This window comes from Ostrinia nubilalis, chromosome 12 (genome assembly GCF_963855985.1).
Source record: "Ostrinia nubilalis chromosome 12, ilOstNubi1.1, whole genome shotgun sequence".
Taxonomy (NCBI): Eukaryota; Metazoa; Arthropoda; class Insecta; order Lepidoptera; family Crambidae; genus Ostrinia; species Ostrinia nubilalis.
Genome location: NC_087099.1, coordinates 8,785,562 through 8,803,604, shown reverse-complemented (window position 1 = coordinate 8,803,604; position 18,043 = coordinate 8,785,562). Strand labels below are relative to the sequence as shown.

Genomic DNA, 18,043 nt, shown 5'->3' with positions numbered 1-18,043 from the left:
TTAAATACTAACACATTTATTCAATTTTATTCTTATGGCTGAATAAATAAAAGTCACAAAATAAAATATGCCGTTGCGTAACGAAAGTTTAATCATACTCGTAGATTGTTATCTTTTGTTTCCTTAAATTAATAATGTTGTAAGAGCCCCAAATAAAATCACGTTAAAGTTTTCCTTACCATGTTGGATCGTTTTCGATATTAAATAATTTGGTAAATTGTATTCAAAATGCAATATTATGAAGGCTGACACTTCCGCATACTAATTGTATTTTCTAGTAGTAGTAGTAATAGCAGTACAGTTTCAGTACATAAAGTCATGTTTATTTTGTTGTTCAATTTATTTAAAGTGATTAAGGAATGCAATATGCGGCTCTAAAAGCTTTATGATGTTTAAACGCACGTACTCGTATTTATGTATGCGTGTAATTGCCCTGCAGTCGCGGTTTTCAGTAGACTACGCACTGACCCATTCGTTTGTGTTAAGCATTGCACAATAAAAAACAAATGCACATTGTGATTAAAACAGAGTGGGATTTTATCTTCACTCTTTGGGTTTATGGAGATGATATTATAGATACGTTTGTTTCATTACTGACAACATAAAAGCAGGCGTTCGCTTTTTCCATCCAATATATTGAAACGCACCCGGCTTAGCTGTAGTCAGATCGTTCCTTCGCACCAATATCTTCGAAGGCGACGATCTTCCCTATAAACACATCCGTTTTATATTTTTCCTTATACGTTTTAGCTATGTATTATTGGAGGTTAGTGTCGGACCTTTATTATCCGTATATTGCATTTGTTCTCGAACACTAACTAAATTATTGCTTGCCATTCCGTTCTCGGGTCCTCCGCAAGTATATTTTAAATAATTCCTCCTTCCACTAACTACATTTTACGTTTCTTCAGCGGTGAAATACACTTCGCCTTTATTGCGAAACGTTTTATGATATTTTATCATCCACGGTAAAATGGTCACCTTCCTTGGTATTACAATAAAGCTTCTTTTCTCTTCGTAAATTCTTTAGATTCAGCCGCACTTAACCTTAATGTTATGTTTCTCTGAAAACGCTTGAAACTCGATTATTCTAAATGACTAAAACATTGCAGTTTATTTCGATATTTGTAATCTACAATCTTAATTAACTTATGGCTTAAAGGATGATGGGCACAAATGTATGGAAAGTGGTACCCGCTCCAATAGCCATAACCAATACATATTTCAAAAGGTCTTTAGATGTAGAAAAATGTCTGCTATGGGGCCAGTTCTAATTCACGTTTTGAAAGCAGTAATTCCACTAAGTATTATATGAAAGTATAACACAATCATCCATGTATACGAGTATGTACTATGACTACAATCTATTAATATAACTAAAACAAGCATTGAAAAGGAAAGGATTATACCTACGATGAACTACCCAAGCCTTTTATTCGCTTTCATCATCATCATCATGATCATTTTTAGCCATAGGACGTCCAGTAGAACATAATTATTAGGCCTCCCCCAATGATTTCCAGAATGGCCGGTTGGGGCGGTTGGTGGCGGCCTGCATCCAGCGCCTTCCCGCTACCTTTATGAGGTCGTCGGTCCATCTTGTGGGTGGACTTATTGGGTCTTGTGGGTTTATTCGCTTTAGCAACCCATAATAAATCCCTTAAGAAGTAATAAAACTCCAACCCCTTTATTAATAAGTTACACCCTAGTTGAACTCTGGTTTAAATTGTTATTTGGTATGGAAATGTCATTTTAATCCAAGGTTCATCCTAGGTATAACTTTTTATTAATAAGGGGGTAGTAGTTCTTCAAATAAAAACATTTATTTCACAATTATCCCTATCAATAATTATAGAGTTAAGGAAGGATGCTGGAGCATTAAACCCTTCATGCCTCGCATAACCTAAGTACCATACGATGGGCACGTATGATACTTCGGTTACACAAAAAGTATGTTTATCTTCGAACGCAACCAGATCTGAGGCTGGTGGCCATAGTAAATGTTGTTCGTCTTGGTAAGACCTTTCAAATGACACTATAAACATAACCATTGGAGCCGGGTACCATTTTGCAAAAAAGTATGTTTATCTTCGAACACAACCAGATCTGAGGCTAGTGGCCATAATAAAAGTTGTTCGCCTTGGTAAGACCTTTCAAACGACACTAGAAGCATATCTATTGGAGCCGGGTACCATTTTGCCCATTGTCCTTTGAACGACCTCCTACTCTGGGATCTTAAATGTGCTTGCATGTTTCATTGTGATTTATATGGTGTGTCGGGAAACAATCAAAACTAATTTCCATAGAGATTTCCGCGAGTAAATACGACAAGGCATATTTAAGGCCGGGTACCAGAGAAAATGGCGAAAATAAGGTTTTCATTTTTCATTTTTGAGGTACTAAACAGTAAAATTAAAGGCTAAGATTTTTATTGGGCATAGTTGAGGATATTTTCTAGGGCTATTAACGGATGGAAACACGATTTGATGAAGTTGACTCGATAGAATAAATTCCCAAAGTTACCTCTATTCGTTTTCTATTTATGGTTTTATTTTTAAAATAAGCGATTTGAGATTCTAAATCTTTTACTAAACTAAAGTTCAGAAATAACTTGAGGGCTTTTAACGGATGAAATTTTTATATTGCGTCTTATTTAGTTACTATGTTCAAAAATGTGGAAAAAATCGTCCATGACGGCTTGGACAATCTCAATCAGTCGCGCGGTGGCGCTTACGGAGGACGGACGCGTGTCAGTTTTTTGGCCGTGACAGTTCGCGATTTGTCAATATTTTTGACAATGATGACTTTGATGAGTCACAGTATAATAATATCAGTGTTACTGGAGAAAGCTTAATTTTTTATAATTAAAAATTATCAATTTTGTCTACGTATTGAAATTTAAATCGTTCGCATCCTTTTAAACGAAGACTACTCATGATGCATAGTACATTCCTCAAATATGAGACAAAACCAATGAGTTAAAATTACATTTTAATAGTACCTACATACAATCGTCTTACACTCTTTAGAAGAGCACACTGACACAAAAAAATAATAAAAAATACTGTCTAAGGTCTGTAGCTAAAGGTCTAAGCTGTAAGATAGAAGAATCTTCTAGCCAAAAAAATGGCAGATGCAGCAGATGTCAACAGATTTAAAACTGGAGTTCATATATTATGACTCCTTGTAGACTTGAGTCTCTAGAGCGTCCCTTCCTCCACCATGCGTAAGAATTTTCACAAAAATACTGTCTAAGGTCTGTAGCTAAAGGTCTAAGCTGCAAGATAGAAGAATCTTCTAGCCAAAAAGATGGCAGATGCAGCAGATGTCAACGGATTGAAAACTTGGAGTTCATGTGACTCCTTCTAGACTTGAGTCTCTAGAGCGTCCCTTCCTCCACCATGCGTAAAAGTTTTCCAAAAATACTGTCTGAGGTCTGTAATAAAAGTCTAAACTGCAAGATAGAAGAATCTTTTAACCAAAAACATGGCAGATGCAGCATATATCAACGGATTTAAGACTGGACTGGCACCACCTTGCAATGTCATCCTCTCATTGTTATCTGTAATGTAAATTATTTTTAAAATGTATTTAAAAAATAAAATGTTCGTTTTATTATTTCAATAATCTGACCTCTCAACTCAACTACACTACACAAACACCTTTGTTCGCAACTGTACTGACGAAACCTCGATATTATACCGTTCATTTAAGATGGCAAGCTTTTTGCTGCGGTAATGCACTCCGTGTATGTGTGGTAACCGTGTGTGATGCTTATTGCTCATAGTGATTTTCGATACAGAGCCCTGTACATACGTTATACATAAACTATGGAAAGAAAACATCCAGACCAATACAAACAAATATGTATGCAATTTTAGTATGATATTTTTATTTATTAATAAACAAAAAGACTGAACAAAATTGATGCGTGTACTGATTAATGTAATTAACCACATGCAAAGCTTTGTGAATTGCAACAACTATGATTTATTATCCAAGCTCTAAATAATCGCTACTACGAGTAACTGATCATAAAATGTTTTTCCAATCGCTCAAGCTCCCGAGGATCTACCGATAGGTCGGGTGACGTAATCTTGAAATGCTTTTAGCCAGCGCGGAACTTCCGGAAGGTCGGGTGACGCCACGCCTCTTTGAACCGTGTTTACTTTGGCAGTTATATTCTATATTTATTCGATTCTAAAATATATTCCCAAAAATTTTGAAAGTTGTTTTAATTTGTATCACTTGGATATGATTTGTATTAAAAAGTGCTGTGAGTGTGACGCTTGAACGGAAGGAAGTCAACCTAACCTAACCAACTGCGTATTTCTATACTGTGTAGCCGCGAGAGCTCTCTGGCGCGCTGTCTTCGGCGAAGTATTGCGCGCGCAGATTTTGACAGCGCGAAATACCTACTTTAGCAGAAATACCAAGCCTTAAAGGAATTAACTTGCGCCGAGCCAACGCCGCGCTCCCAAGACGCTATGTATTGGGAAATCTTTAAGTTATTATTTACGCGACGAGGTATTTGCTGTAATACCCGTCGCGATGTACATTCATCGAAGTTTTTATTACAAAATACCATTCATGTTTCACTTGGAATTTGACTTATTAGTACCCAACTAACATTATCCCTCCCCAAACCCGTACAATCGGAATCTCATTAAAATATCGCATTCAGCTCTTAGCCTTTGGTTCGGAATCAAATTCGACTGTTATTATAAAAGCAAACTCCACGCCTGTTCGAATTTATCGCAATATTCGCTGAACATTCACAATCACTTGAGTGTTTCGATATTATTTTAGGATAAGATCATTTACTATAACATAAGTCGGTATTTCTAAGACTGTAAATCAATAAGGTTGAAGAGAGCTTTGCATACTGTTTATCATATACGACAATCAATATTGAAACTACCACTTGACTTATGATAATAATAGAATCATGGTCGGCTGGAACAAATCTCTTGCAACATTAAGAGTAATAAATAATTTGTATACTCTACAAGCTAAGACCTCTACAGTTTCTGCCATCCTTGTAATATTTTTACAAAACATTTTTTTAAATAGATGAGTTTTTTAAAACAATTATGAGCAGGAGTACCTACACCTACTCAACAATGAATCACTCCCAAATAAATAACCACATTTCATAACACAGTTTTCATTTCACGCGAGATACGATTTTTGAGGGGCGAGGGTGCAAGACAATGTACATCAGACTGTACATTTTTGTTGCAAAATAGCATCTATTACAGCTACATAAGAGAGCTAGATATGTGCCGTTTCACGTGCACCAAATTCCGCTGGCATGTCGAACTTTGATATTCAAATTGATGCGGAGTGAACGGCGTTCACGGAAATTTCTCGAAAATGATTTCGTGACTCACAATGGAAGAAAGTTTCTTGGGAACGTTTTGGCTTTCTTAGACATGTGTGCTTTAATAATGGCAAAGAATAAGTAAAATCGATAACCGGTCACATTAATAGATATTATGCCATTTATTTATTTATTTTAACTACCAGTGTAGGTGTTGTTGTCGCCTAATATAGCGATTTAAATTGAACTTGGAGACAAGTCAAAATATTCTATGGCTTTAATTAAGTTATTTCGAGACAGACGAAATAACAAAGCGTACACTATGACTTTTCATTAGTTTCAAAGTCATCAAAGTTTGTATGTGACCCAAATTCAAAAGTGTTAGGTCATATAAAAGGATTTTATTTAAGTTGAAGCCCTTATAACGCCCGAACTTCGATATTCAGCAACATTTGTTATAATATGCTTACACAACTACTTTTCATTGTTATTAAAAGCAGCCTAATAGATTTAGAATTGGAATTAACTAGCTCAATGAGCTAGTATTAAAAATCCAATATTCAGGATCAGAAAATCCAGTTCGGAATCGTAGTTTACTATCAGTGGGCCACGCAATCAGGGTGCCGCGCCACCGCACGGAAATTGTGCGGCGTTTTATCAAAACGCTTCCGACGGCGACCGCACGCAGCGATACTAATGCTTGCATCTGTGCACTTGCCACAGATCTGGACACCTCACACGACCACGGTCATGGAGGTTTTCCTTGGATAGATAAATGTGTAACAGGAGGTGGGAAAGACACAAAATATAACCAAAAGGCCTTCGGTGTCTTCTGGAGTTCTGAGTTATTTTCACGTCTCCCCAGTTTAGGTTATGATCAAGACCATTTATTGCTAAAGTCACCCTCTAGAAATCTTCTCATGGGCATAGATAGACCAATATCGCCTACCAGCTACGGGACTATTCCCACCTCTCGTTCCCACCACTGCAACTCCTGTGTAGCCAGGATCTACAGCTTGACCGCCACAAAAACCCAACCAATGAAGGTCAAGTTTGTCCCGGGGGAAAGTTAAACTGTCATTGGACCCGCAACGAAATTAATCAGAAGAACATAGGAGGAGTTCGAAATTAAGGTTCGACTTCCCTCCATTGCAAAGCGGATGACAGGTGACAAACAAAGGTTTAAAAACCTTTAAGAAAAAGATTATGCACCACGGACAATAAATTAAATTAAGGGGGCCTATCTTATGAGCAATTAGCAACTACCTGCCAATAATATTTTTCACAAAATCGCTTAAAAGCACGGAAATTTTTCCTTGTCGCGACAAGATCGGTGTAATAAATTGCGGAAACAGATGTATGTTGTATTGAATTAAGCATTATATCACGTTCATGTTTCCAAAGATCACACTCCCACAAGATATGATGGGCAGACTGCTCATGACAGACATCATCAGTGGAACACTCGCAAAAAGGAGACGGAACTAGTTTGAATTCGTGAAGTTTATGTTTAAAGTTGCCATGTCCCGTGAGGAACTGCGACGAGCAATGGTCGATTTCTAACCATCGCCTAGTTAGACGTTCGCGTACATTCGGGAAGAATTTATATAAGTGACGTCCTTTGACTGACGTATCCCATCTTTTTTGCCATTCATTAAGTAAATCTTCTTCAACGACTTCTCGGGAATCAAATAATCGACTTATTTTAGAACGATCGCGGCTATTTAAGAAATCGGAGGCCTACCAGCTAGTGGCAGGACCTAACCACGTTGTGAGTGTGACTCCACCACTCGAGAATACTTTTTCCAACGATTATCATTTCGGCGAGTTATATGGCCTGCCCGTTATCACTCCACTTTGTTAGTGATTTTTTCCGTTTCATAGGTATGTGGCGACATCTACGATACGCCACTACAAACGTGTACCAACAGATGGCGCTGTTACGACTGCACTATGGCACACTCCGCCGCTCATACAAACCTGCATCGCGGTGGCGGAGTTTTCTACCCTGCCAAGTACATATAGACAAACCAAGATGGTGTAAATTGGACCTTGGTCCCCGAGCATAACACCCGCTCGGAAGGAAGCATTAACATCTAGCTTCCTTATAGTGGTTGAGCATCACATCCCACATTGGTGACCCCGACGTGATGTGAGACGTGACCTCCATCGCCACCATCTTCGGCATCAGCCTCCGCCATCCTCACCATCTCCGCCACTCCGTCATCAGCTCCAGTCTTCAACAAGCCAGCATCCAGCCTTCAGGGACCATCGCAGATCGCAACCGACCTTCCTGGTTCCTCGGCAGCAAGCAACCGTCACTTCACTGGTCACGGGTACAGCTCTGGCCCAGCTCCACGCCCGACCATCGAAGACGCCTCCGCTCACTATCCCGACTCACCGTGGATAGAGCACCGCAACCCGCTCGTCTCGACTCACCGCAGACTTGAGCACACCTGGCACTTGTAAGCTCATCACGCACAGACTGCTGAGCACATCCTGACGTCATCCACCTCCGGTTCTTCCGGGGGGAGTGGTGTGGCGACATCTACGATACGCCACTACAAACGTGTACCAACAGATGGCGCTGTTACGACTGCACTATGGCACACTCCGCCGCTCATACAAACCTGCATCGCGGTGACGGAGTTTTCTACCCTGCCAAGTACATATAGACAAACCAAGATGGTGTAAATTGGACCTTGGTCCCCGAGCATAACACCCGCTCGGAAGGAAGCATTAACATCTAGCTTCCTTATAGTGGTTGAGCATCACATCCCACAGGTATCACGCAAGAAAAGCCACATTAGCTCTTCCCACAGCTACAGCTTAGCTTATCCAGAAAAATAACTTAATATGCACTTATAAGGACAAATATTCTGGACAGGTGCCCTTTTAAGCAGTAGGAAAGATTTGTCTTCACCAGACAACAGATTTGAAAGTTTACATTTTCTCTCACTGGTTTAGCACTGTCTATGCCTTTACATAAGGCGAGGGCGAGGAGCAGAGATCAATAGGCTTATCTGTGTCCGATGCAGGATAGGCCTCTCCCAAACTGTGTCACTGTTTCTTCAGAAACTCGTACATAATATTCTCGAACTCTACAATTTCTGTTTTAACTACATAAAAATTTCCATCCACATTAATTTGAATTTCTTTTTGCGACAGCAAATTAATATCTTTTCACTAGGTCTCATCTTTCTTTGCAAATATTTATTGCAAGAAAGAATCACTATAGCATAAATAATTATTAGAGTAGTTTTGATCTCGTTTGAAATCATTTCACATCGCATTTCTATTTGTAAGCACAAATGCAAAATTTGGTGCCCAGGCCATTACATAACGGCATCGTTTTAGTTTCAATCTAAACTGCTATAACATCGACCAGCAAGTATACCTACAGGACGAGTCAAAATGTAGCATCCAAAAGTTGTTTCATGATATTTCCTACCTTTTCATTCGGTTCATTATCTTTAGAAAGAGAGCTGATGTTTGCATAATTCTCTCTTAGTCGCCTTTTAAGACGTCCACTGAAAGAATAGAGGCTGTCCTATTCTACTCTGCCGAAAGACCACGGCTAACTTCAGTTCCCTTATTAAGACTATATTTGGCTCTCATCATCATCAGTTGACTCAACTAGGTATACAAGGTGAATTAACTGATGATTTTAACTATATCTATAAAAGCGAAAGGTCACTGTTTGACTGACTCACTCATCACGAAATCTCAGAAACTACAAGTGCTAGGAGTCTCAAATTTTGCATGAGGGTTCCTTTTCGAGCGTAGGTGCTCACTAAGAACGGATTTTACGAAACTCAACCCCTAAAGGGGTGAAACGGGGTCCACGCGTACGGAGTCGCGGGCGGCCGCTAGTTCAATATAATTACAGAACCAAATCTTCTCCTCAAATCTTTAGGTATCCTCCTAAATCGTCAATATCGTCAGCTATAGTACATATGGTGTATCGATTATCGTAAGCAACACACAAATCGTAATGACCATAACTGCCTAGAAGTGTGACATAGTGCTAGTACATAGTATCGTTATACTACTTTTTTTCTCATAATTAAACTTTTGTTACCTTTGTTTGACACCCTGTACTGTATTCGGTACAATAACAGAACGCATTGGCGGCCCACTCAAATCGTGGCGTCGTTAGCATCGTATCGACGCTCGTGAGCACCTTACAACTCGGCAACGGCCTCCGCTGCCCATAAGGGCGGCATAGTGCTAGTGGAATAGCGGCATAACCACCTTTTTATAGAGCCACTATTACTAAGGTCACCAATTGTTCCGATATTGCGAGAAAATCTCGATTTTTTACTATGTGGTATGTTTGATTGAAATTCGTATTCGAATATGTGAAATTACACCTTTTACTTTGGTACACTTTTCGTGTGAACCTTTACTTGTGTACTGTAAGCTATTTAGTAAATTATTTCATAGATCATATCCATTATTTATCATAATTAATTTTAGAGAGTAAAAAACTCATAAAGTTTTATTAAACGAGTAACGTTATGTGTTGCGTTAAAGCGCGCTTGATATGTTATCAATCTAAAACTATAGCCGTTTTAAAATGTTACATTTTTTGCTTTTGATAGCAAACTATTCCGTGAATGACGATTCACAATAGTGTAATAGCAAAAAATTTAGCTTTTGAAATGCCGATAAAATGCAACACGTTTAGGAACACTTGTTTTTCTGGGAAAATACGACCCAATTCCGGTTCTATGGCGTGAGCAATCCCGAAAAAGCTATTTTCATAGTGGCCAGCCTAGCCATAACCCTCGTACTACAATAAATGTTCGTACGAAACGCAGAAATTCGCAAAATAGTCTTTATCACGTCGGTTACGAGGTCGCCCGCCGCCTCGCAAACGACCACCCTAATGTTAATTTGCACAGGCAAATAAGATACCGTAATATGACTATGATAATATTTATTGAGTATTGTTATTTTATTTACTAGGGTTGTTCAAAAAGTTATGAGAATGGGATATTTTTAGCCATAAAAAAAACCGAAAAAATTGAGCAGGTAGCTTAATTCTTTACTAATAAACTAGTAAAAATCATTTAAGTTCACCATTGCGTTTAAGAATTACATTCGCCTCACCAGTCGGAAAGTCCTTTTTTTCTATGCCCATCGCACCCGTACACAACCCTGACGTTGCGGTGGCAGCCAAAAAATAAATTGGGGTTTAAAATGCTCAAAAATCTATCAATTCTCTAGATCCGACTCTCAGATACGTTAATAGCTCTTTTTCCGATTTAAAAAGTAGTTCAGGACCTGATATTTGAGGAAATTGTCAAGGCAGTGTCCTTTTTTGGACATAGGGTAATTCCAGGATACATGCCCCAGTGGGATAGGTGCCGCGATTTTAAGTACACTATGTTACAAGCAACTTAGCCTAAAGTTATAGTACGTATAACAGAAAAGGACCTCCCCGTACCACTTTTCGCCTCGCAAACCATCAAAGAGTGCGTTCGTTTAGCCAGTGAGAGCAAAAATCTTCCGCGGCCAGACCTTAGCGAGCGTCGAAATAATATTGGTAAGTATCTTTTAATGGATAATTTTTTTGTCAGCTGTAAAATGAAGCAGATTTTTATATAATTTGATAGACTATCTTATAAATTATACGGGATAGCTATGTTTAATTCGATTTTTAGTGTTATTATATTTTTAATTAAAAAAGGCACCTATCCTATGCTAAAAGGATAGTTGCCTAATTTTTTTTGGGTATAGATGCCCTTAGGGCCATGTCCCATGCACCTAGAGGCATCTATCCTAACCTGCTCTTTTTGTCACAGGTAGCAAGTAAGAAGAAAAAAAGAATGTAGTACGGCTAACCTTAGGAAAGTAATAAATAAGGTGCCCTTCTGATCGAATTACCTTTTTACCCGACTGCGCTAGAAGGAGGGTTATGTTTTTCGGGTGGATGTACTATGTATTATTTTTAATAAAAAAAATTAAATTTCATTTTTAATTGATTTAATAACCAACAATCTTAAATAATAATACTTGGCTTGTTTGATTTCAAAATGCATTTTGATCCTTAGAATTCAAAAACTGTATTAACGAGTCATCTATCCCTGCATCAGGCGTCTATCCCACTTTTTAGAGGTCAATTAAAATGGTATTTACTCAGAATCGGTATAACTTAAACTAAAATAATTATAGTAATATCATAGATGAAAGACCAAAGTTTACAGATACTAAGGTGAAATTGTTGATAAAAACTTACTGACTGAGTTACAGAGCTGTTTCAAAAAGTGGGGCATCTATCCTGGACTTACCCTATTTTGGATTTACATTAATTGCTGTTTAAAACCAATCCACTTTGCACATGTTTACTCACTACTTGTGAGTTTGCCGCCATTGACCTTAATTCGCATGGTCGAGAAAATAATTGGCATTTTTTTATTAATTTAATAAATAACTACTCAGCATTTTAAGATATCACATTTGGTGTTACTCTGAACTTTATAACCTGTGTTTTAGGTTTTAATAGTTATATTATAATTATTTAATTGGCATTGGAGAGAAATCGAAGCTTTTATTAGAAATAGCAATGAGCTAAATCATTAATATGTTATTTTCTTACATTCTTTCTAATAATAAAAAGCAATTTGATGTTCAGATCAATCTATGCTAACAAGAGTAGAGTACTTACACAAGCTATAATGTTAATGTAGTTGTATTAAGATGCCAACTTTGACAGTAATATTCAATTTGATGTGCTGGCGACTATACCTACATTTGTGTAAAGCGACTCGCTCTTTCTCATTTAATTATTTATTAAATAAAACAAAAATGTCCCGAATCCTTTAATCTGGACTTAGTCCGTTTGAATTTCGGGTGCAAATAATAAGCATCGCTCTTTTCGCTTCCCGTCGCAGATTAAGCTGTCGACACAGCAATTATTGGATTCCCAAAATCATTTCGTGTAAATTACAGCCGAATTAAATCCATTAATGCTCCTGAAATACAGCCAATACTACCCCGGCCATATTTACGACTGCCAAATAACGAATTATTGAAAGTTATACCAGGAAAACTCGGCTGAATAGACAAAAACAATTCTGCTTTTAGGTTCTCCCAACAGAAGTCTACTGAGTGCTGATGGATCATGGTCAAGCGGTTTATGATCGTTTAAATCGTTTTGAAGTTTTTGGCAAACTGGCCAATCTAGTCGTAGGCCCGCCCTACCCAACACAGCGGTACGTGCCTGCTAGGTAAAGTAAATTGAAACCACGTTGACCAGACGCCCACTATGTTTTATAGGTATACATATTGGTAGGTATACCTATATACCTATATCTAATAGTTTTTATGTCGATGTCTAAGGAGAGACGTATCGATAATAATTGATCACTACCCAAGTGCGCATTTTGAGCAAAAACAATCTTACGCCTCTCAGAAAATTGCTTATTGAATATAAAACACGTACTTATCTTAAGTGGCATTACGAACGTTCAATAAAAATAACTCATAACAGCTTATTACGTTGATCATTTTTACGAAAAATAATCTTATTACAAAAATTCAAGTACAAGAAACATAATTGGTACTTGAGAACGTCAAAACAAAAGAAGTAAGCTGTAAACGTGATTCGAACAACAAAGCCGTACATTAGAAAACGTCGGGAAAGAGCCCGTTTAAACCTTATCATTTAATAAGACAATGGGAAAAATGAAAAACGAAATAGTGATAGCGTTCTTTTTTACGGGGGACGTCAGACGAAAACACGAAGGGAGGTTTTTGTTATTCATCGACAGTTCATTCATCTCGAGTGTAACATTTGACAGACCTATTGTGATCACGAACAATGGCGGCGCAATGCCCAAATTTGTAATAAGGCACTTTTTTCCTGAGCGATATTGGCGAATCTTGACGCCTCGTACAAATTTCGATAGACCATTTGTTAAGTTGGCTGTGCAATTCAGAAGGTTCTAGGGGAAGGCAAACTTTTGTTTCTTTTTGAAAATGGGGTCTGTTTCTCTAGATAGAGAAACACTTTTTGTCCTGGGCACGCGACGAAAAATGGTATACTCAGAACTATCGCGACTATGGATATTTCATTAAAAATATTTAGGCTCAACTTATGAAAATGTGTTAATATTACATTAGGTTATATTAAGCCTAGCCTAGTCTTTCTTTCTTTAATACCTACATACTTATAACAATATCTGTTGTATGTAGACAAAATTAAGTAGGTATTGTATGTAACAAGTATCTAATCAGTTAAAATCGACTTGATACAAAGTAGTAATTAGGGAAAATCTCGGACAATTTAATGAATATATTTTTATAAGTCATTAATTAACCCACTTATAAACTGGGGTTCAATTCTAAAAAGTAATACAAAACCTTAAAAATATCAACATGAGCCGTACACTCAAGCAAAGCAATCAGACTTAAAGTTCCCATCATTATTTTCCAGAAAACGTTTTTATTTCCCAAACGCTATCGCGCCTAGAGTAACTGAAGGTTTTATGAAGATTTATACGTCGGAATGAAAGAAGTCCTCCGTGTTACATTACGTCATATGTTTGGATAAAGCGCGAAAGCACTTCACCCTTCCTACGAGAAACGAGGCGATAGTATTCCGAAAATTAGATTCTGTATGTGATATTGTTTCTAACTAAAGGTGGCTGCGAAATTCTGTGGAAAACGTTGAGATTTAAAGGGTTAAGTTGATTGAGTTTAGTTGCTAATAGCTTCGCGTAATTAGGGTTGTTACACAATACCATCTTTTCTCAAAATAAAACCTCATTGTTATTGATGTACAAAAGTTATGAAACTTAATAGTATTTAAATAAGCAATGGATCGTAAACAATATTTTTAAAAGATTTTATTAAATACGTATGTCCCGACAAATCGATAAGATTTCTTTATAATCTGGTAATCCGTACTTATTTACAGCAGTCCCCTTTAGTAGGTAATTAAAACTGTAATCAATATTAATACCTGAAAATGTACATGTAGATAAAATGTTTCATAAAAAGTAAGCTGAAATATGAAAGAAATTGGTGGTTCAATTTAAATAATTTATGCAATAATGTCATTATTCATTACTATTCTCATTAATACATAATTATAATAACAACAGTGTTCAACGGCCAATTAAAAATAACATGCATTGATCTATAATCACAATACAAACGTAATGAAATAGACTGTAGAGCAAAATGTAACACGAATTATTTTATAAATACACTTGTTAAAACCCCGCTGTGGCGCCATGGGTTCATTGCACTAGTTAATAAGCACCTTAATAATATATTTAATACAAACACTGCACCTTTTGGTTCGCCAAAATGTATTTTGAACAAATTTTGTTTAAAATTGTTTGTATTATCACCGAAAATTCAGCATACATTTACTGAAACAGGTTTACACATTTAATTTCAGTAGTTTGGAGCTGTTGTACTCAACGAATGATGTTAAACAGTTTGTTCACAGTCACTTCATTATTTCACACGTCCGCTTTTAAAGTATTAAAGGCTGAAGCTGTGAAAATGTAGGTAAATATTTACCTTCATTGTCTTTATTGTTTTATTTTTTCCTAATTTATCAAAACTTTAAACAAATATTAAAAGTTAAAAAGTAACAAATATTCTTTAATTAGGTATTAATTATTGTTTAATAAAAACAAAATTATCAAATTGTTATTAATAAAGGTTGCCATAGCAACAAAAGTTTATTTTGGAGCTGTCAAATTTAAACCACCAAAAAGTTTCTTTCAAGTTCGGTCCCGCATTAATAAAACAAAAGAGAGTTAAGGCGATTGCATCCACTTACCGTGCAGTTATTTGTTGCAGGAGAGCGCGAGAGAGACGGCGAGAAATTGTGTTTGGTAACTTTTTGGGAGCGCTCGGGAGCGCAGCGCGAGGCGCGAGTAGCGGCGATTCATTAACTCCGGAGGCTGCGAGCGGCCCCGCGCCCCTCCCCCGGCGCATGTGCGGCGCCCTCCAATGGCGGCCCTGTTGCTTCTGACAGCGCGACGTCAAAACGCAACCTTCGGAATACTATGAATAATCGTCACCGAATGAAAACTCCTTGAAGATCTGATCCTTTTTTTTCAGCTTCCAATTTTGAAAAATATTTTTTTTTTGCTAAATAGTTCGGCAAACTTTATCGGATATCAGACAGCACTATGCCTTAAATAGCCGTGACTGGCCGCTGCGTTGGAAATCTTAATTAAAATCATTAAGTCCAACCACAGCGTTAATCAGCTTAAGTAACCGCGCTCGCATCGCTGCCCCAGAATGTTATAGGTATGGCGCCAAAATGTCTACTAACCTTTTAAAGGTAAAGTTAAGAACGAACTCATTTATTCGACTTATGAAAATAAAACAAAAAGTTTCAACTGCACTTTTAACAATTTTCTTTCCCGCTTAGCTCGCGCTTTTACCATTTGTTACTGTGATAAAATTATCATACTCGTGATACTATGCTTCTGCGTGTTTTTTGCATTCTTTTTAAAATGAATATTTTACGCTTGGTTCACTTGCGTTCGGAATTTAGAAAATTAATGAAGAAATAATAGAATTATCTGTCATTGTATTGACTCTACCATTATCACATTATAGTACATTCATAGGTTTGACTGTCTTTTTTCCCTACTGACTAAAACTAAAATATTTAACAAACTCTGTAAGCTCGTATATTCAGGCTACAGAATGATGTAAATAATTAAAAAATACGAAAATTATGAAAGAGGCTATAAAAACTAATTATTTTTTCAAAATTGTGTGACATAAATGAATTCAGAAAAAGTAGAGTTAATAGGTAAATCAAAAGTAAGCTTAAAGTATTAATGATAATGTAAATATCAAATTGCTTCGTTCCGGTTAAACCCGAAGCCTCGGACAAACAGACGGAAGCTCGGCCGCAACAATAGGGATCTGGTTCCGTAGACCTTTTATACGGAACACAAACAATAATATTTACTTGAAAAATAAGACTTCTTAGATGAATTTCACAAATGAGTACACTTCTTGATATAGGAGTGCTCATATAACGCCCTTTAATGGCTATTCTATTGACGGAAAATAGTCAATCGGTGAACCTGGTAGATTAATGCCCGTTTTCACCAAATCCCAAATTTTTAAATTATTCATAGGGGTTAATGAAAACAAAATTCCTGTTATGTGAACTACCATAGAGGTCACTTAAAAATTAGGTATTGATGGTGAAAACGGGCATAACTCACAATAAGATTTTCAGGAGGAAGTTGCTTTTCCTTCTGTAAAAGTTAGGCAAAATTAGGTAAAAATACACTTCATAACTTATACAGTCATTTATTGGATTCACAGCAAAAAAAAAAATTAAAACTTTACTCTGACGATTATACAGGCTATAGAATTATTATCATGAATAAATTGGTATACAAAGAAACACCTCTAGGTATAGACAAAAGTTCATTACACAGTAATTTTCTAAGTAGCCCACTAAAATATTTTCGTCACGCAAAATAATCAAAATGTTGTACAAACACGGTCTGAAATGGTCTCGGAGTTACGCAGACGCAAGTTGTGCCTGTTTAAAATGCACAAAATCCTCCTTCTGCCCAACTTTTGCCCACTAAACCTCCATCAGGACGTACAAGCTGGATCTAAATCCCTTAAATACGGTACCCAGATATTTATGGCAAAGCTAATATCATGAATTACTCCGAGGCCGATGTCCGAGATTTGAATTGTTTTAAACAACGTATTAAGTCACTTAATGATGGGAAAAACACTGAAAAAGTACTCTTACTTTTTATATTTGTAATTTGTCAAGTCTTTAAATAAATAAAATAAAGTAAGAGGCAGGGATGTGATTACTTTTACGTTGAAGAAATCCGAAAAGTTAAGTACCTTTTGACATGCGTCTCTAGGGATGTTTAACCCTATTCATCCGGATCCTACTATACTGCACTATTTGCTACTTACACTTTCTTCTTCTTCCTCATTTCATTGGAGAACTCATCAACATCATCTTTGTAAACTCATCACTTGAACAACGTTTTGAGAGGCAGAACCTTATAAGTGGATCTTCTCGTAGTTAATGCAAAGATACGCGGGCCAAGATAGTAGTTAGTAGGACATGAGCCAAAAACATTCAAATAATAACATTTATGATATTAAGAGGATTATGACGATATTTATATTCATGCCGAGAAGCTTGATGAGCTTATAAAAAGCGTAAGATACTCACATAATGATGATAATATGTACGAACATTATATTTAAACATTTTTCCTACTTCTTAATGATAAGCCGCTGTCTTTTCAGTAAGAAAAATAATCAGATGAAGCCCTTGAGCATTCCAGGCCCGTCCTTTGAGAAAAGATTTCTGAGATAAACAAAAATGTATGCTGGGGAGCCAGAAGTGAGCTACCATAAAACATTTCAAAAGAATTCTTCCTACAAATTAAGTTTGTCTATAACGACCGGGAATTTATGGTGAAAGTAATAGAGTAACATTAATGAAAACTACGGTTTCTACATTGTTGATTAATTTTATACTTTGATTGATTTTTGCAAAAAACAGTAGTAACGTAATCGTTAGGATATAACAAAAATTAGTTCTCTTGCAATCTGGCTCTTGATACACGAATGATTATCCCTTTATTTACAAAACGACTAAGGCAAGTTTAATTTATTATTGTCCCGTATTCTACGTTAAGCTCAAAATTAGGTTTAAATCAGGCTCAACCTTCGTCAAAA

The 18,043-nt window shown here is 36.8% G+C and overlaps 1 protein-coding gene across 1 annotated transcript in view; it reads right to left on the bottom strand.

The window, feature by feature from the left end:
• LOC135076907 (lachesin-like) overlaps nucleotides 1–15,221 on the bottom strand; it is a 67,786-nt gene extending 52,565 nt beyond the window's left edge. The window contains exon 1 of the mRNA XM_063971419.1: nucleotides 15,129–15,221. The gene's annotated coding sequence lies outside the window, so the exon portion shown is untranslated. The remainder of the gene's footprint in view (nucleotides 1–15,128) is intronic.
• Between the last annotated feature and the right edge of the window lie 2,822 nt (nucleotides 15,222–18,043).